We start from the raw sequence: 21,824 nt of genomic DNA, 5'->3' as shown, positions 1-21,824 counted from the left end.
AGTTTCATCAGAAGTTACAGGTATTTCAGGTGGTTTAAGTGTTGTACCACTTCTTGTGGTAATGGCTTTAGCTGTTTCATTTCGGGGGTTAGCATTTGTATCGCTCGGTAAACTTCCCGGTTTTCTTTCACCTATTAACCTTGCTAGGTTACTCACTTCTTGTTCCAGATTTTGAATAGAAGCTTGTTGATTTCTAAATGCTTGAGCATTTTGTTCATTAGTTTGTTTCTGAGATGTGAAAAACTGCGTTTGAGTTTCAACTAGCTTCGTCATCATATCTTCTAAATTCGGCTTTTTATCATCGGTTTGTTGTGGTGGTTTGTTTTGAAAATTAGGTCTTTGCTGATTATAAGTATTATTGGATACTTGTTGATTGCTAGGACCTTGTTGGTTGTTGTATGGAATATTTCGGTTATAATTCTGGTTTTGATTGTAAATCGGTCTTGGCGGTTGATAATTATTCTGATAATTATTTCCAGGCCTTTGGTTTATGTATGAAATATTCTCTCTTTGTTCCATTGTTAATTCAATACTGAGACAATCTTTTGTCAAATGTGGTCCTCCACACTGCTCACAACTAATTCGTATTGAGTGAATATCTTTAGTCATCTTTTCCATTCGTCTCTCCACAGCATCTATCTTTGCGGAAATGGAATCTAAGTCATGGCTAGAATCGGCTCTAGCTGCTTTAGATGATCTAACGATATCTTTTTCTTGGTGCCACTCATGTGAGTGGGAAGCAGTGTTATCAATAATTTTGTAAGCATCAGTTTCGGTTTTCTTCATAATAGAACCACCAGCTGCTATATCTATGTCTTTCCTTGTAGTGATGTCGCATCCTTGGTAGAATATTTATACTATTTGACAGGTGTCTAAACCATGTTGCGGACATCCTCTTAATAACTTTCCATATCTTGTCCACGCCTCATATAGAGTTTCATTTGGTTTCTGTGTGAACGTAACAATTTCTGCTTGAAGTCTTACGGCTTTAGATGCAGGAAAGAATTGTTTAAGAAATTTGTCAACTAAAACATCCCATGTATCAATCGCCCCTTCAGGTAATGATTCCAACCAATCTTTGGCTTCTCCCTTTAAAGTCCAGGGAAATAACATGAGATATATCTGTTCATCCTCCACTTCTCGGATTTTAAATAGTGTGCAGATCCTATTAAAGGTACGTAGATGTTCATTTGGATCTTCCTTCGGCGCACCACTAAATTGGCATTGATTAGTCACCATGTGTAGAATTTGTCCTTTGATTTCATAATCTGGCGCATTAATGTCTGGATGAGTAATTGCGTGACCTTGGCCAGTGCGTTTAGCTCTCATTCGGTCTTCCATACTTAAAGGTTCCAGATTCTCCATAATTGAATTTGTTGAATCGGTATCACTAGATGGTTCTGATTTAATGGTTCGTTCCTCAACAATCTCTGTTTGAATGATTAGTGGTTCCGGAGGAAGGTTTAATGGTTCAGGATCTACGAACCGTTCCTGAATATTCTCCGGATTCTCAATTGTGAGGTCGGGTTCAAAAAATGGATTATCGGAAATTTGAACTGAAGTACTTGGTCGACTGGATGACGATTCTAAAGAAAAATCAACGGCGGTTATATTTGCTAAATGTCTTGATCGAGTTACAGGTGGTGAACGTACAAAAGGTGATGAACGTCTTGCTCGGTGCATTCACTGAATATCCTATTAGTTTTTAAAAGGAAAGAAAAATTATAATAAGTTATCCAACCAATAGACTTTTCTGATTTTGCCCACGTTTCGAATAGCCAAAAGATGCAGCAGAGGGGCAGGATTCGTTTGGTCTCAATATAATTGAGGACTGTTTGGCTCCAATAACCCGGTCCACGTACAAATCCAACTATTACTACGAACCAGAAAATTTTGATGTCTATTAATTTAACCACTTAAAATAAATTTTCGTAATTTTAAGAAATTTAGATAAGAAGTAGAATAAAAATCTATGTCCTAAAACTAGAATAGCGAGAAATAAGAAAGAAAAAGAGTTCGTCGAAAAAGGTCGAAAAAGAAAAAAATGGTTGAAAAATAAAAGGTGACGGAAAAATAAAAGAAACTTATAAAAACTTAAAAATACTTGACTAACCTATCCTTATTACTACAACTAACTTAAAATTATAATCGCAAATTGAAATTACTAATTGGAATGATAATTGATACATAGGTAAAAGTCGTTTAAAAATATTAAAGCTTACAGGAAAAACTAAATCCCAAATGGAAATAACTTAAAAAGAAACTAAAACTTAAAAAGGCGTCGCAAAATTCTAAAGCACCTAAATCTTAGTCTAAAGAAAAAGCACTTAAGGAATTCTACGGCAAAGCCTAAAAATCTAGGAGTAAAAATAACTATAGCAAAAACTAAGTTTAAAATTAAATATGAGCTAAAAATACAAAAGTTACGCTAAAATGATTAAAAAGGGACAAAATATAAGAATATACAAAAAGTTGTAAAAAGTACAATTTTTATAAAAATATTATTTTTATATTTTTTTATTTAATTAAACTATTAATTTTATAATTTAATTAAAACTAATTAATACTAAATAAAACAAATTAAATAAAAAGTAAATCTTAAAATAAAACTAATAATAATAATAATAATGATTAGGGTTAAATAATAATAATAATTAATTAATACCCGTAATTAATGCTGAATTAGGGCTTCTGTTCATGTGTCAGGTACCCTCCGCGAGTCGCGGTAATTTAATAAGAAAACCCCGCGAGTCGCGGGGTTCAGAATTTCAGATCTGGAGCAGTTTGAAATTTTACGCCTTTTTTTTTTTTTTTATATTTTATTTTCTGTTTTTAATTTTTTTTCTGTTTAAAAAAAAAATAATATGTGTATAAATAAAACTTATATTTAAAACTTAAATAAAAATAGAATCACTTTATAATTTTATAAATAAAAATCTTAAAACTAGATTTATATATATTTTTATATATATATATATATATATATATATTTTTTTTTATATGTTTTTAAATAAAAACAAAATACTTAAATAAAACTTATGTTTTTATAAACTAAAAATAAAGAAACTTTATAAAACTTAAATATTTAACAAAATCTTAAAAATACTTATATTTTTGTTTTTATTTTTATATTTTTGAATAATTAAAACGTATTTTTACAAAAGCGACTTTTAATAAAAGTAAACAAAAACAATCCTTTTTTTTTTTTTAATATTAGCGTTGCGCTTCCGGCGTTTAAGAGTGTTCCCCGGCAGCGACGCCAAAAATACTTGATGTTAAAGCTAAGGGGTATAAAATACTATTAAATTTTACAAGGAAATACTATTAAATACGATACAATTTTACACAAGATATTTATTTATTTATAGAATGGATATACTTAAACCTTGCTACAACACTTATAGGCAGTGTACCTAATCGTACAGTAGTGTAGTTTTTAGTAAGTCCGGTTCGTTCCACAGGGAAATCTTTAAACAAAGCTCAACGCTATATAAAAATACAAACATATATATAAGTAATATTATTATTATAAAGGGGGGTTTTTACCGTTTAATGACCGGGTTGTCGATTTTAAGACTTTAGTCGCAGTTAAAACCTAATGTAAAATATAAAATAAATACAAGACTTAAATTAAAGCGTAAAGTAAATAACAATAATGAAATTGCGAATAATAAAAGTGCGATAAAATAAACTTGCGATAATTAAAGAGTACGATAATTAAAAGTGCGATTAAATAACAATAAATAAAAGTGCGATAATTAGAAGTGCAATTAAATATAAAATAAAGGAAATTAAATATGAAATAAAAGAATTATGCTTATTTAAACTTCCGTAATCATGATGTTTGACGTGTTGATTTTAGTTTTATGCCCATGGGTTAATTGTCCTTTGTCCTGGATTATTTAATCTGTCCGTCTGGTTTTTGTCCATAACAGTCCATCAGTCATAAATATAAAGTGCGAGTGTCCTCGTCAAATTATTATTATACCCGAAGTTAAATATTCCAACTAATTGGGGATTCGAATTGTAACAAGGTTTTAATACTTTGTTTAATGAATACACCATGTTATCGACTGCGTGTAAACCAAGGTTTTACTACTTTGTTAACAATTACACCAATTACCCTTGAATGTAATTTCACCCCTGTTTTAATTATTCTAGTGGCTATTAATCCATTCCCGTGTCCGGTTAAATGAACGATTATTCGTACATATAAATACCCCACCCATCGTGTCCGATCGAGTGTATATGGTAATTTATAGGGATGCCCAATTGTAAATCTTTATATTAACATTAACAAACTATCATTTAGTTAAACAAATATAAAGCCCATTAATAGCCCATAGTCTAATTTCCACAAGTGTCGTTCTTTTGTCCAAACCCCAATTATGGTACAAAGCCCAATTACCCAATTTTAGTAATTAGCCCAACATCATGATTACTTCATTTTAAATAAGCATAATAATAACTTAGCTACGAGACATTAATGTAAAAAGGTTGAACATAACTTACAATGATTAAAAATAGCGTAGCGTTACACGGACAGAATTTCGACTTACACCCTTACAACATTCGCTAACATACCCTTATTATTAAGATTAAAATTAAAATTAAAATTAAAATATAAATTATATATATATATTTTACGTATATATGAGAGAAGAGAGAAAAAGATTATGAATTGTGATCAGAATTCGGTTGGCTTTATAGGGATTTTTGATTTTTGGGGCTCCGCGACTCGCGGTGAATTTTGCCTTCAAACTCCGCGAGTCGCGGAGGTTACTTTTACAGCTCAGAGGAGTTTGGCTCTTTGTTTACCGACGGTTTATAATATATATATAATATATATATAATTAATATAATTTATTATATATTATATTATATTTATATACATAGTTAACTTGTAATTTTTAGTCCGTTGCGTCGAGCGTTAAGAGTTGACTCTGGTCCCGGTTCCGGATTTTCGAACGTCCTTGCGTACAATTTTATATTTTGTACTTTGCGTTTTGAATCTTGTACTTTTGTAATTTCGAGACGTTTCTTATCAATAATTGGAATCTCTTTGATTGTCTTTTGTTCTTTTGAGCTTTTTGGTCGTTTGCGTCTTCAATTCGTCGAATCTGTCTTTTGTCTTCACCTTTTATTATTTAAACGAATATCACTTGTAAATAGAACAATTGCAACTAAAAGCTTGTCTTTCTTGAGGAATAATGCTATGAAATATATGTTCGTTTTTAGCATTATCAATTATGTAATCTTGAGATACCATAGACACGTATACAATGTTTCGACCTATCATTTCGACACATCTATATATATTTCGGAACAACCATAGACACTCTATATGTGAATGTTGGAGTTAGCTATACAGGGTTGAGGTTGATTCCAAAATATATATAGTTTGAGTTGTGATCAATACTGAGATACGTATACACTGGGTCGTGGATTGATTCAAGATAATATTTATCGATTTATTTCTGTACATCTAACTGTGGACAACTAGTTGTACGTTACTAACGAGGACAGCTGACTTAATAAACTTAAAACATCAAAATATATTAAAAGTGTTGTAAATATATTTTGAACATACTTTGATATATATGTATATATTGTTATAGGTTCGTGAATCAACCAGTGGCCAAGTCTTACTTCCCGACGAAGTAAAAATCTGTGAAAGTGAGTTATAGTCCCACTTTTATAATCTAATATTTTTGGGATGAGAATACATGCAGGTTTTATAAATGATTTACAAAATAGACACAAGTACGTGAAACTACATTCTATGGTTGAATTATCGAAATCGAATATGCCCCTTTTTATTAAGTCTGGTAATCTAAGAATTAGGGAACAGACACCCTAACTGACGCGAATCCTAAAGATAGATCTATTGGGCCTAACAAACCCCATCCAAAGTACCAGATGCTTTAGTACTTCGAAATTTATATCATATCCGAAGGGTGTCCCGGAATGATGGGGATATTCTTATATATGCATCTTGTTAATGTCGGTTACCAGGTGTTCACCATATGAATGATTTTTATCTCTATGTATGGGATGTGTATTGAAATATGAAATCTTGTGGTCTATTATTATGATTTGATATATATAGGTTAAACCTATAACTCACCAACATTTTTGTTGACGTTTTAAGCATGTTTATTCTCAGGTGATTATTAAGAGCTTCCGCTGTCGCATACTTAAATAAGGACGAGATTTGGAGTCCATGCTTGTATGATATTGTGTAAAAACTGCATTCAAGAAACTTATTTTGTTGTAACATATTTGTATTGTAAACCATTATGTAATGGTCGTGTGTAAACAAGATATTTTAGATTATCATTGTTTGATAATCTACGTAAAGCTTTTTAAACCTTTATTGATGAAATAAAGGTTATGGTTTATTTTAAAATGAATGCAGTCTTTGAAAAACGTCTCACATAGAGGTCAAAACCTCGCAACGAAATCAATTAATATGGAACGTTTTTAATCAATAAGAACGGGACATTTCAGTTGGTATCAGAGCATTGGTCTTAGAGAACCAGAAAATTTGCATTAGTGTGTCTTATCGAGTTTGTTAGGATGCATTAGTGAGTCTGGACTTCGACCGTGTTTTCTTTAAAAATAATTGCTTAACATTTTTGTTGGAAACTATATATTATTAACATGTATATATTATGTGATATATTAATCTCTTAACATGTTTGATATTGTGTGATAGATGTCTACCTCTAGCACAAATCCCATTGACTCACCTAATAATAACAAAGAGTCGAATATATGTTGGACTGATTCACAAGTTCCCGAAGAAGAACCGGAAGAAGAATCAGAACCGGAAGAAGAATCAGAACCGGAAGAGGAGGAACCGGAGGAGGAAATAGAACCGGTGGGGGAAATAATAAAACGGTTAAGTAAAAGAAAATCCTCAACCAACCGACCAAGGCTAATTATGGTCATTGGTGTTTCCGCCAAGGAAGCAAAATATTGGGAGGATTACCAATTCTCCGATGAATCGGATTTCGACGAGAATTCCGATGATATTATAGAAATTACCCCAACTGAATTTAAAAAGGCAAAAGAAAATAATAAGGGAAAGGGCATAAAAATAGAGAAATCTAATTCCAACCCCGATGAACTTTATATGTATCGTCAACCCCCGAAGCCTTAAGTTGTAACAATGACCCGGGAACCTCTAAACCACCAGGTTTTTCTAAACCGTTGTGGAAAATGACAGATCGTATTAGGGGAACATCTTATATCCCTAGAAACTTGGCAAAACAAACCAAAACCGAAGAAGAAGAAACGAGCGAGTCGGAATAATATAGTTGTATTCGTGTAGTGTAATATATGTAATATAGTGTGCTTATGCTTTATGATATATGTAAAAATTGCTTGTATTAATAAGTATTTTTTTTTTTTATGAATCTAACTCTTGTCTATTTTACAGTATAAAAACACAAAATGGATAGACAACCTAATATTTTAAGAGACCTACCCGGAGACATGATTGATGAAATCTTGTCTAGAGTCGGTCAGAATTCTTCGGCACAACTATTTACGGCGAAATCAGTTTGTAAGACATTCGAAGAACGTTCCAAGAATGTCTTGGTTTATAAGAGACTTTCGCTTGAAAGATGGGGGATATCACATTGGGAAACCCATAAGTTACGATGTGTTTACTTTGACGCATATATTGCGGGGAACCCAAATGCTATTTTACGCAACGGGTTAAGAAATTATTTTAACTCAATGTATCCGAATATAGGACTTCATGATTTAGAAAAAGTGGCTAACATGCAACATAAAGAAGCATGCTATGCTTACGGGTTAGTAATGTTCGCTTCTCACCAAAGTGAGAAAAAGAACATCGGGCTACAACTATTAAACAAAACGTTCCCACAAGTGACAGAGTCGGTAATTGGGGTAAGACATGAGGTTTTTAGATTGTTACGGGACTGTTGGACATTACGTAACCCTCGTCCCTTTGACGACATTACAATACGCTGTCTTATCAACGGCCATAACGATTATGTTCCACAAGACCAAGGATGGGAAGTAATCCTAGTAAAACCAGAATGCATGACTTGTTTCTGGACGTATGAATTACGTGTCTTTATTGCCTTTGCTGAACGACTTGTTTACTAGCTAGAATTATCTTCACAACCATCTTGTATCAAATTTATTGTGTGCTATATTTCATGCTATATGTAAAATAAGCGGTATTGTAAGTTTGTAAAATATTGTGTAAAAATTTGAACACGAAATATTATTATAATCAGTTTTTCATATAGAATTGTAGTAGTTGAATTGAATATTAGCTACTAAGTATGAACTTAACGGGTAGGTACTACCCGAATTTAAACTTATAAAACGCTAATATGAAGAAAAAGCTTTTATAAATGAGTTCATATTATGCTATGAAATACTATTAACTACTCTTAATATTCTGTATGATTAACTTGTTCCATTTGATTATTTTGAAGGAAATGGCACCGACTACTCGACACACCGTGAATATGAATGAAGAGGAATTCCGTACTTTTCTAGCTTCAAACATAGCCGCAGTACAGGCTGCGCTACATACCAACAATAACCTTGGATCTAGCAGTACAGGAAATCGTGTAGGATGCACCTACAAAGAATTCACTGCCTGCAAACCTTTGGAATTTGATGGAACCGAAGGACCGATCGGATTGAAACGGTGGACCGAGAAGGTCGAATCGGTGTTTGCCATAAGTAAGTGTACTGAAGAGGACAAAGTGAAGTACGCTACGCATACCATCACAAGTTCTGCGTTAACATGGTGGAATACCTATCTAGAGCAAGTGGGACAAGATGATGCGTACGCACTACCGTGGTCAGCATTCAAGCACTTGATGAACGAGAAGTACCGTCCCAGAACCGAGGTCAATAAGCTCAAGACAGAACTTAGAGGGTTACGAACCCAAGGATTTGATATTACCACGTACGAAAGACGATTCACAGAATTGTGCCTATTGTGTCCGGGAGCGTTCGAAGATGAGGAAGAGATGATCGACGCGTTTGTGAAAGGATTACCGGAAAGAATCCAAGAAGATATAAGTTCACACGAGCCCGCCTCCATACAACAGGCATGTAGAATGGCTCACAAACTAGTGAACCAGATTGAGGAAAGAATTAAAGAACAGACGGCTGAAGAGGCCAATGTGAAGCAAGTCAAAAGAAAGTGGGAGGAAAACGGTGATAAGAATCACCAATACAACAACAACAGCAATTACAACAATAATCGCAACAATTATCCCAACAATCGCAACATCAATCGCAACTACAACAAACGGCCCAACAACAACAACAACAACAACAACAACAACAACAACAGCAAAAACTACAACAATCATCCCAACAACAATAATAACCGCAACAACAACAACAATCAGAAGCAGCTATGCCAAAGGTGTGAAAAGTATCACTCGGGGTTCTGCACCAAATTTTGCAACAAGTGTAAAAGAAATGGTCATAGCGCGGCGAAGTGTGAGGTCTACGGACCAGGGGTTAATAGAACGAAAGGAACAAATGGTGTCGGAACGAGTAATGGCGGAGAAAGTAGTGTCGGAGCAAGTTATGCCAATGTAGTTTGTTATAAATGTGGAAAACCGGGCCACATTATTAGAAATTGCCCGAACCAGGAGAACACGAATGGACAAGGCCGCGGAAGAGTTTTCAATATTAATGCGGCAGAGGCACAGGAAGACCCGGAGCTTGTTACGGGTACGTTTCTTATTGACAATAAATCTGCTTACGTTTTATTTGATTCGGGTGCGGATAGAAGCTATATGAGTAGAGATCTTTGTGCTAAATTAAGTTGTCCATTGACGCCTTTGGATAGTAAATTTTTACTCAAATTAGCAAATGGTAAATTAATTTCAGCAGATAATATATGTCGGAATCGAGAAATTAAACTGGTTAGTGAAACATTTAAGATTGATTTGATACCAGTAGAGTTAGGGAGTTTTGATGTGATAATCGGTATGGACTGGTTGAAAGAAGTGAAAGAAGAGATCGTTTGTTACAAAAATGCAATTCGCATTATACGAGAAAAAGGAAAACCCTTAATGGTGTACGGAGAAAAGGGCAACACGAAGCTACATCTTATTAGTAATTTGAAGGCAAAAAACTAATAAGAAAAGGTTGCTATGCTGTTCTAGCACACGTCGAGAAAGTACAAACTAAAGAAAAGAGCATCAATGATGTTCCCATTGCAAAAGAATTTCCCGATGTATTTTCGAAAGAATTACCAGGATTACCCCCACATCGATCCGTTGAATTTCAAATAGATCTTGTACCAGGAGCTGCACCAATAGCTCGTGCTCCTTACTGACTCGCACCCAGCGAGATGAAAGAACTGCAAAGCCAACTGCAAGAACTATTAGAACGTGGTTTCATTCGACCAAGCACATCACCATGGGGAGCTCCTGTTTTGTTTGTCAAGAAGAAGGATGGTACATTTAGGTTGTGTATTGACTACAGAGAGTTGAACAAACTTACCATCAAAAACCGTTATCCACTGCCGAGAATTGACGACTTATTTGATCAACTACAAGGCTCGTCAGTTTATTCGAAGATCGATTTACGTTCTGGATATCATCAAATGCGAGTAAAGGAGGATGATATTCCAAAAACTGCTTTTAGGATGCGTTATGGTCATTACGAGTTTATGGTTATGCCGTTTGGATTGACTAACGCACCAGCTGTGTTCATGGACCTTATGAACCGAGTGTGTGGGCCATATCTTGACAAGTTTGTCATTGTTTTCATCGATGACATACTTATTTACTCAAAGAATGATAAAGAGCACGAAGAACATTTGAGAAAAGTGCTAGAAGTATTGAGGAAAGAAAAACTGTACGCTAAGTTTTCAAAGTGTGCATTTTGGTTGGAAGAAGTTCAATTCCTCGGTCACATAGTGAACAAAGAAGGTATCCAGGTGGACCTGGCAAAGATCGAAACCGTTGAAAAGTGGGAAACCCCAAAAACTCCGAAGCATATACGTCAATTTTTAGGATTGGCTGGTTACTACAGAAGATTCATCCAAGATTTCTCCAAAATAGCAAAACCCTTGACTGCATTAACGCATAAAGGGAAGAAATTTGAATGGAAGGATGAACAAGAGAAGGCGTTTCAATTATTGAAGAAAAAGCTAACTACGGCACCTATATTGTCATTGCCTGAAGGGAATGATGATTTTGTGATTTATTGTGACGCATCAAAGCAAGGTCTCGGTTGTGTATTAATGCAACGGACGAAGGTGATTGCTTATGCGTCTAGACAATTGAAGATTCACGAACAAAATTATACGACGCATGATTTGGAATTAGGCGCGGTTGTTTTTACATTAAAGACTTGGAGGCACTACTTATATGGGGTCAAAAGTATTATATATACCGACCACAAAAGTCTTCAACACATATTTAATCAGAAACAACTGAATATGAGGCAGCGTAGGTGGATTGAATTATTGAATGATTACAACTTTGAGATTCGTTACCACCCGGGGAAGGCAAATGTGGTAGCCGATGCCTTGAGCAGGAAGGACAGAGAACCCATTCGAGTAAAATCTATGAATATAATGATTCATAATAACCTTACTATTCAAATAAAGGAGGCGCAACAAGGAGTTTTAAAAGAGGGAAATTTAAAGGATGAAATACCCAAAGGATCGGAGAAGCATCTTAATATTCGGGAAGACGGAACCCGGTATAGGGCTGAAAGGATTTGGGTACCAAAATTTGGAGATATGAGAGAAATGGTACTTAGAGAAGCTCATAAAACCAGATACTCAATACATCCTGGAACGGGGAAGATGTACAAGGATCTCAAGAAACATTTTTGGTGGCCGGGTATGAAAACTGATGTTGCTAAATACGTAGGAGAATGTTTGACGTGTTCTAAGGTCAAAGCTGAGCATCAGAAACCATCAGGTCTACTTCAACAACCCGAAATCCCGGAATGGAAATGGGAAAACATTACCATGGATTTCATCACTAAATTGCCAAGGACTGCAAGTGGTTTTGATACTATTTAGGTAATAGTTGATCGTCTCACCAAATCAGCACACTTCCTGCCAATAAGAGAAGATGACAAGATGGAGAAGTTAGCACGACTGTATTTGAAGGAAGTCGTCTCCAGACTTGGAATACCAATCTGTATTATCTCTGATAGGGATGGCAGATTTATTTCAAGATTCTGGCAGACATTACAGCAAGCATTAAGAACTCGTCTAGACATGAGTACTGCCTATCATCCACAAACTGATGGGCAGAGTGAAAGGACGATACAAACGCTTGAAGACATGCTACGAGCATGTGTTATTGATTTCGGAAACAGTTGGGATCGACATTTACCGTTAGCAGAATTTTCCTACAACAACAGCTACCATTCAAGCATTGAGATGGCGCCGTTTGAAGCACTTTATGGTAGAAAGTGAAGGTCTCTGATTTGTTGGAGTGAAGTGGGGGATAGACAGATTACGAGTCCGGAGATTATACAAGAAACTACCGAGAAGATCATCCAAATTCAACAACGGTTGAAAACCGCCCAAAGTCGACAAAAGAGCTACGCTGACATTAAAAGAAAAGATATAGAATTTGAAATTGGAGAGATGGTCATGCTTAAAGTTGCACCTTGGAAAGGCGTTGTTCGATTTGGTAAACGAGGGAAATTAAATCTAAGGTATATTGGACCATTCAAGATTATTGATCGTGTCGGTCCAGTAGCTTACCGACTTGAGTTACCTCAACAACTCGCGGCTGTACATAACACTTTCCACGTCTTGAATTTGAAGAAATGTCTTGCTAAAGAAGATCTCACTATTTCGTTAGATGAAATCCAAATCAACGAAAAACTCCAATTCATCGAAGAACCCGTCGAAATAATGGATCGTGAGGTTAAAAGACTTAAGCAAAACAAGATACCAATTGTTAAGGTTCGATGGAATGCTCGTAGAGGACCCGAGTTCACCTGGGAGTATGAAGATCAGATGAAGAAGAAATACCCGCATCTAATTCCAGAAGATTCGTCAACACCTTCAACAGCTTAAAATTTCGGGACGAAATTTATTTAACGGGTAGGTACTGTAGTGACCCGAACTTTTCCATGTTTATATATATTAATTGAGATTGATATTTACATGATTAAATGTTTCCAACATGTTAAGCAATCAAACTTGTTAAGACTTGATTAATTGAAATATGTTTCATATAGACAATTGACCACCCAAGTTGACCGGTGATTCACGAACGTTAAAACTTGTAAAAACTATATGATGACATATATATGGATATATATATATATATATATATATATATATATATATATATATATATATATATATATATATATATATATATATATATATATATATATATATAGTTAACATGATACTATGATAAGTAAACATATCATTAAGTATATTAACAATGAACTACATATGTAAAAACAAGACTACTAACTTAATGATTTTTAAACGAGACATATATGTAACGATTATCATTGTAAAGACATCTAATGTATATATATATCATATTAAGAGATATTCATACATGATAATATCATGATAATATAATAATTTAAAATCTCATTTGATACTATAAACATTGGGTTAACAACATTTAACAAGATCGTTAACCTAAAGGTTTCAAAACAACACTTACATGTAACGACTAACGATGACTTAACGACTCAGTTAAAATGTATATACATGTAGTGTTTTAATATGTATTTATACACTTTTGAAAGACTTCAATACACTTATCAAAATACTTCTACTTACCAAAAATGCTTACAATTACATCCTCGTTCAGTTTCATCAACAATTCTACTCGTATGCACCCGTATTCGTACTCGTACAATACACAGCTTTTAGATGTATGTACTATTGGTATATACACTCCAATGATCAGCTCTTAGCAGCCCATGTGAGTCACCTAACACATGTGGGAACCATCATTTGGCAACTAGCATGAAATATCTCATAAAATTACAAAAATATGAGTAATCATTCATGACTTATTTACATGAAAACAAAATTACATATCCTTTATATCTAATCCATACACCAACGACCAAAAACACCTACAAACACTTTCATTCTTCAATTTTCTTCATCTAATTGATCTCTCTCAAGTTCTATCTTCAAGTTCTAAGTGTTCTTCATATATTCTACAAGTTCTAGTTACAAAAAATCAAGAATACTTTCAAGTTTACTAGCTCACTTCCAATCTTGTAAGGTGATCATCCAACCTCAAGAAATCTTTGTTTCTTATAGTAGGTTATCATTCTAATACAAGGTAATAATCATATTCAAACTTTGGTTCAATTTCTATAACTATAACAATCTTATTTCAAGTGATGATCTTACTTGAACTTGTTTTCGTGTCATGATTCTGCTTCAAGAACTTCGAGCCATCCAAGGATCCGTTGAAGCTAGATCCATTTTTCTCTTTTCCAGTATGTTTATCCAAGGAACTTAAGGTAGTAATTATGTTCATAACATCATTCGATTCATACATATAAAGCTATCTTATTCGAAGGTTTAAACTTGTAATCACTAGAACATAGTTTAGTTAATTCTAAACTTGTTCGCAAACAAAAGTTAATCCTTCTAACTTGACTTTTAAAATCAACTAAACACATGTTCTATATCTATATTATATGCTAACTTAATGATTTAAAACCTGGAAACACGAAAAACACCGTAAAACCAGATTTACGCCGTCGTAGTAACACCGCGGGCTGTTTTGGGTTAGTTAATTAAAAACTATGATAAACTTTGATTTAAAAGTTTTTATTCTGGGAAAATGATTTTTATTATGAACATGAAACTATATCCAAAAATTATGGTTAAACTCAAAGTGGAAGTATGTTTTCTAAAATGGTCATCTAGACGTCGTTCTTTCGACTGAAATGACTACCTTTACAAAAACGACTTGTAACTTATTTTTCCAACAATAAACCTATAATTTTTCTGTTTAGATTCATAAAATAGAGTTCAATATGAAACCATAGCAATTTGATTCACTCAAAACGAATTTAAAATGAAGAAGTTATGGGTAAAACAAGATTGGATAATTTTTCTCATTTTAGCTACGTGAAAATTGATAACAAATCTATTCCAACCATAACTTAATCAACTTGTATTGTATATTATTTAATCTTGAGATACCATAGACACGTATACAATGTTTCGACCTATCATGTCGACACATCTATATATATTTCGGAACAACCATAGACACTCTATATGTGAATGTTGGAGTTAGCTATACAGGGTTGAGGTTGATTCCAAAATATATATAGTTTGAGTTGTGATCAATACTGAGATACGTATACACTGGGTCGTGGATTGATTCAAGATAATATTTATCGATTTATTTCTGTACATCTAACTGTGGACAACTAGTTGTACGTTACTAACGAGGACAGCTGACTTAATAAACTTAAAACATCAAAATATATTAAAAGTGTTGTAAATATATTTTGAACATACTTTGATATATATATGTATATATTGTTATAGGTTCGTGAATCAACCAGTGGCCAAGTCTTACTTCCCGACGAAGTAAAAATCTGTGAAAGTGAGTTATAGTCCCACTTTTAAAATCTAATATTTTTGGGATGAGAATACATGCAGGTTTTATAAATGATTTACAAAATAGACACAAGTACGTGAAACTACATTCTATGGTTGAATTATCGAAATCGAATATGCCCCTTTTTATTAAGTCTGGTAATCTAAGAATTAGGGAACAGACACCCTAACTGACACGAATCCTAAAGATAGATCTATTGGGCCTAACAAACCCCATCCAAAGTACCAGATGCTTTAGTACTTTGAAATTTATATCATATCCGAAGGGTGTCCCGGAATGATGGGGATATTCTTATATATGCATCTTGTTAATGTCGGTTACCAGGTTTTCACCATATGAATAATTTTTATCTCTATGTATGGGATGTGTATTGAAATATGAAATCTTGTAGTCTATTATTATGATTTGATATATATAGGTTAAACCTATAACTCACCAACATTTTTGTTGACGTTTTAAGCATGTTTATTCTCAGGTGATTATTAAGAGCTTCCGCTGTCGCATACTTAAATAAGGACGAGATTTGGAGTCCATGCTTGTATGATATTGTGTAAAAACTGCATTCAAGAAACTTATTTTGTTGTAACATATTTGTATTGTAAACCATTATGTAATGGTCGTGTGTAAACAGGATATTTTAGATTATCATTATTTGATAATCTACGTAAAGCTTTTTAAACCTTTATTGATGAAATAAAGGTTATGGTTTGTTTTAAAATGAATGCAGTCTTTGAAAAACGTCTCATATAGAGGTCAAAACCTCGCAACTAAATCAATTAATATGGAACGTTTTTAATCAATAAGAACGGGACATTTCAATTTAACAAGATTGTTAACCTAAAGGTTTCAAAACAACATTTACATGTAACGACTAACGATGACTTAACGACTCAGTTAAAATGTATATACATGTAGTGTTTTAATATGTATTCATACACTTTTGAAAGACTTCAAGACACTTATCAAAATACTTCTACTTAACAAAAATTCTTACAATTACATCCTCGTTCAGTTTCATCAACAAATCTACTCGTATGCACCCGTATTCATACTCGTACAATACACAGCTTTTAGATGTATGTACTATTGGTATATACACTCCAATGATCAGCTCTTAGCAGCCCATGTGAGTCACCTAACACATATGGGAACCATCATTTGGCAACTAGCATGAAATATCTCATAAAATTACAAAAATATGAGTAATCATTCATGACTTATTTACATGAAAACAAAATTACATATCCTTTATATCTAATCCATACACCAACGACCAAAAACACCTACAAACACTTTCATTCTTCAATTTTCTTCATCTAATTGATCTCTCTCAAGTTCTATCTTCAAGTTCTAAGTGTTCTTCATAAATTCCAAAAGTTCTAGTTTCATAAAATCAAGAATACTTCCAAGATTGCAAGTTTACTCCAAGTTTTCTAAATCCATTCCAAGTAATCATCCAAGATCAAGAAACCTTTGTTACTTATAGTAGGTTATCTTTCTAATACAAGGTAATAATCATATTCAAACTTTAATTCAATTTCTATAACTATAACAATCTTATTTCGAGTGAAAATCTTACTTGAAATTGTTTTCGTGTCATGATTCTGCTTCAAGAACTTTCAAGCCATCCAAGGATCCTTTGAAGCTAGATCCATTTTTCTCATTTCTAGTAGGTTTATCCAAGGAACTTGAGGTAGTAATGATGTTCATAACATCATTCAATTCATACATAAAAAGCTGTCTTATTCAACGTTATAAACTTGTAATCACTAGAACATAGTTTAGTTAATTCTAAACTTGCTCACAAATAAAGTTAATCCTTCTAACTAGACTTTTAAAATCAACTAAACACATGTTCTATATCTATATGATATGCTAACTTAATGATTTAAAAACCGGAAACACGATAAACACCATAAAACTGGATATACGCCGTCGTAGTAAAACCGGGGGCTGTTTTGGTTGAGATAATTAAAAGCTAAGAAGAACTTTGATTTAAAAGCTATACTTCTGGAAAAATGATTTTTCTTATGAACATGAAACTATATCCAAAAATCATGGTTAAACTCAAAGTGAAAGTATGTTTTTCAAAATGGTCATCAAGATGTCGTTCTTTCGACGGAAATGACTACCTCTTTCAAAAACGACTTGTAACTTGTATTTTTGACTATAAACTTATAATTTTTCTATTTAGATTCATAAAGTAAAGTTCAATACGAAACCGTGGCCACTGGAATCACTCAAAACGGATTAGAAACGAAGAAATGGCGAGTAAAACAAGATTGATAAAAACTACTCATTTTACCTACGTGAAAGTTAGTAATAAATCTATTCCAACCATAACCTAATCAACTTGTATTGTATACTATGTAATCTTGAGATACCATAGACACGTATACAATGTTTTGACCTATCATGTCGACCCATCTATATATATATTGCGGAACAACCATAGACACTCTATATGTGAATGTTGGAGTTAGCTATACAGGGTTGAGGTTGATTCCAAAATATATATATAGTTTGATTTGTGATCAATACTGAGATACGTTGTGATGACCCGGAAATTTCTGACCAAATTTAAACTTAATCTTTGTATGATTAACATTTTCGACACGATAAGCAAAGTCTGTAAAACTGAATCTCAAAATTTTTGAACTACTTTTATATATTTAAATACCCTTCGGTTATTTTCGACGATTCGAGAACAATTATATGTAAATAGATACAAATATACTATAACATGAAAAGGTAACAATGTATTAATTGTTTGATACCGTACATTAAACTTATTGGTTTAAATATCTATTTGAATGTATATGATAAGTTGAAATATTTATTATTAAAATTTATTTATAAATAACTTCCAATGTGTATTTAAAAACTGATTTATGTATATTAAAAAGATATATACATATATATAATAAACGATAGTAACATTCGTTTATTGATTCAATTGATATTTAGTTAAGTTAACTAAAGCGTTTAAGATGAACCAGTTAAACACTAATTTGTTACAGTGTTTTCAAATTGCCACATTACTCAAAATGCTACAGTGTTTTCGAAAATCACTATTTGCTACAGTGAAATTGACTTTGCTACAGTAAAATTTGACTTTGCTACAGTAACTTTGCTACAGTAAAAATTGCTACAGTGAATTGCTACAGTGAATTGCTACAGTAAAATTTGACTTTGCTACAGTAACTTTGCTACAGTAAAACACTATTATAAAAATGTGTTTTAACAAATAGCGAGACGATGATTTATAGAAGTAAATGACCAAAACACTCGAAAGTTTAAGATACACTTTGAGTGATATAATTAAGGGATAATTTAAGGCTATATTTTGACAAAGGTACGTGTCACGAAATGTAAAATGCAAGTTTTCTAAGCGTACGAAAATGCGTTCGAGAAACCGGAACCGGGACATAAGTCGAGTGATGACGTACGACTTATCGGAACAAAAATTACAAGTCTACTATGCACAAGAATAAAATATAATATATAAATAATTATATTAATTATTTATATATTTATATTTATTTTATATTATGTCGACAAGCTAGGAGCCAAAACAATGTGAGCTGTCCCTGGTCCTCATGCGAGTCGCATGGCCAGAAGACCATTTCCATGCGAGTCGCATGACTCCAGATTTCAGGCCAGGTTCTATAAATTGCAACATTTTCTGCCGAGTAAAGAAAGAAAAAAAAACACACACATACATATTACTCAGTATTTATTTTATTTATTATTTATATTATTATTATTATTATTATTATTATTATTATTAATAAGATTATTATTAATCTTATTATTTTTTTTTATTATTAGTGTTATTATTTTTGCGATACAAAAATAATAATGTACATAAAATATTACGACGGAGTGCTGTCCAAGTAATTTTCAAAATGAGTTTTCGAGCAAGCTAGAGCTAAGGAAATTATGGGTTATTGCCAAGGAGGTTATGGGTAATGTTCGGGGGTATTTTTTTTCTGAATCAAACCTCGTGTTTATCATCTCCGATGCGTCTACGTGCTTTCCTGCAATATTGTATATCAATATTAAACAGTGAGTTCATTTGATTCCCTTTTACTCTTTATATTTTTGGGACTGAGAATACATGCGCTATTTTTACAACTGCTTTATTAAATGCTTTTGAAATATATTTTTAACTGCGAATACATGCAAATGCTTTATTAACCGATATACAATATTTATATGCGTGAGTTTCATAAGATCCCTTTTACTCTCTACATTTTTGGGCTGAGAATACATGCAAATGCTTTATTAACCGATATACAATATTTATATGCGTGAGTTTCATTGATCCCTTTTTAATTGCTTTTGCAATATATTTTTGGGCTGAGAATACATGCACTTTATTTTAAACGCAATGGATACAAGTACATACTAAATTCTACACCGAGTTTGAACCGAAAATCCCTTAGCTTTGGTAACTAGTAACTGCCAGTTATAAGAACTGGTGGGCGCGAGTAGTAGTATATGGATCCATAGGGCTTGACATCCCCGTTCGAGCTAGAGCGCTAGCCTTTTAACGGACGTATGCTATTTGAGAAGCGTACACGTTGGTTTGCGTGTATTATTAAGATGATTATACAGAGGGTACAAATTATATAAACGTTAAAGTTTAGTTACCAGGGTGCTCAATTTTGTAGAACCGATTGATAAACGTTTCGGATGAAACAACTGAAATCTTGTGGTCCACCTTTTATTTAAAACATAATGATAAACGTTTTGAATGAAACAACTGAACTTTTGTAATCCACATTGATATACGGATTATGTGTAATATTAAAACTATGAACTCACCAACCTTTGTGTTGACACTTGAAGCATGTTTATTCTCAGGTTTCTAGAAGTCTTCCGCTGTTTACTCATACGTGATACAAGTTATGTGCTTGGAGTCATACATGCTATATACAAGAAACTTGCATTCACCAAACCATTACCATGTATCTTATTTTGACTGTATTGTCAACAGATGTAGTATTGTAAACCATTAAATGGTGATTGTCTATACGTAGAAATCATCAGATGTTAAAAACCTGGAATTTATATATTCATTTATGAAATACCTTTTCAAACGAATACAATGTTACAAAATGTATCACATAGAGGTCAAATACCTCGCAATGAAATCAATGAATGACGTGTTCGTCCATATGGATTTGGAGCGATCGTCACATACGTATACACTAGGTCGTGGATTGATTCAAGATAATATTTATCGATTTATTTCTGTACATCTAACTATGGACAACTAGTTGTAGGTTACTAACGAGGACAGCTGACTTAATAAACTTAAAACATCAAAATGTATTAAAAGTATTGTAAATATATTTTGAACATACTTTGATATATATGTATATATTTTTATAGGTTCGTGAATCAACCAGTGGCCAAGTCTTACTTCCCGACGAAGTAAAAATCTGTGAAAGTGAGTTATAGTCCCACTTTTAAAATCTAATATTTTTGGAATGAGAATACATGCAGGTTTTATAAATGATTTACAAAATAGACACAAGTACGTGCAACTACATTCTATGGTTGAATTATCGAAATCGAATATGCCCCTTTTTATTAAGTCTGGTAATCTAAGAATTAGGGAACAGACACCCTAATTGACGCGAATCCTAAAGATAGATCTATTGGGCCTAACAAACCCCATCCAAAGTACCGGATGCTTTAGTACTTCGATATTTATATCATATCCGAAGGGTGTCCCGGAATGATGGGGATATTCTTAAATATGCATCTTGTTAATGTCGGTTACCAGATGTTCACCATATGAATGATTTTTATCTCTATGTATGGGATGTGTATTGAAATATGAAATCTTGTGGTCTATTGTTACGATTTGATATATATAGGTTAAACCTATAACTCACCAACATTTTTGTTGACGTTTAAAGCATGTTTATTCTCAGGTGAATACTAAGAGCTTCCGCTGTTGCATACTAAAATAAGGACAAGATTTAGAGTCCATGTTTGTATGATATTGTGTAAAAACCGCATTCATGAAACTGATTTCGATGTAACATATTTGTATTGTAAACCATTATGTAATGGTCGTGTGTAAACAGGATATTTTAGATTATCATTATTTGATAATCTACGTAAAGCTTTTTAAACCTTTATTTATGAAATAAAGGTTATGGTTTGTTTTAAAAATGAATGCAG

This window comes from Rutidosis leptorrhynchoides, chromosome 1 (assembly GCF_046630445.1).
Source record: "Rutidosis leptorrhynchoides isolate AG116_Rl617_1_P2 chromosome 1, CSIRO_AGI_Rlap_v1, whole genome shotgun sequence".
Lineage (NCBI taxonomy): Eukaryota > Viridiplantae > Streptophyta > Magnoliopsida > Asterales > Asteraceae > Rutidosis > Rutidosis leptorrhynchoides.
This window is presented reverse-complemented; position numbering follows the sequence as displayed.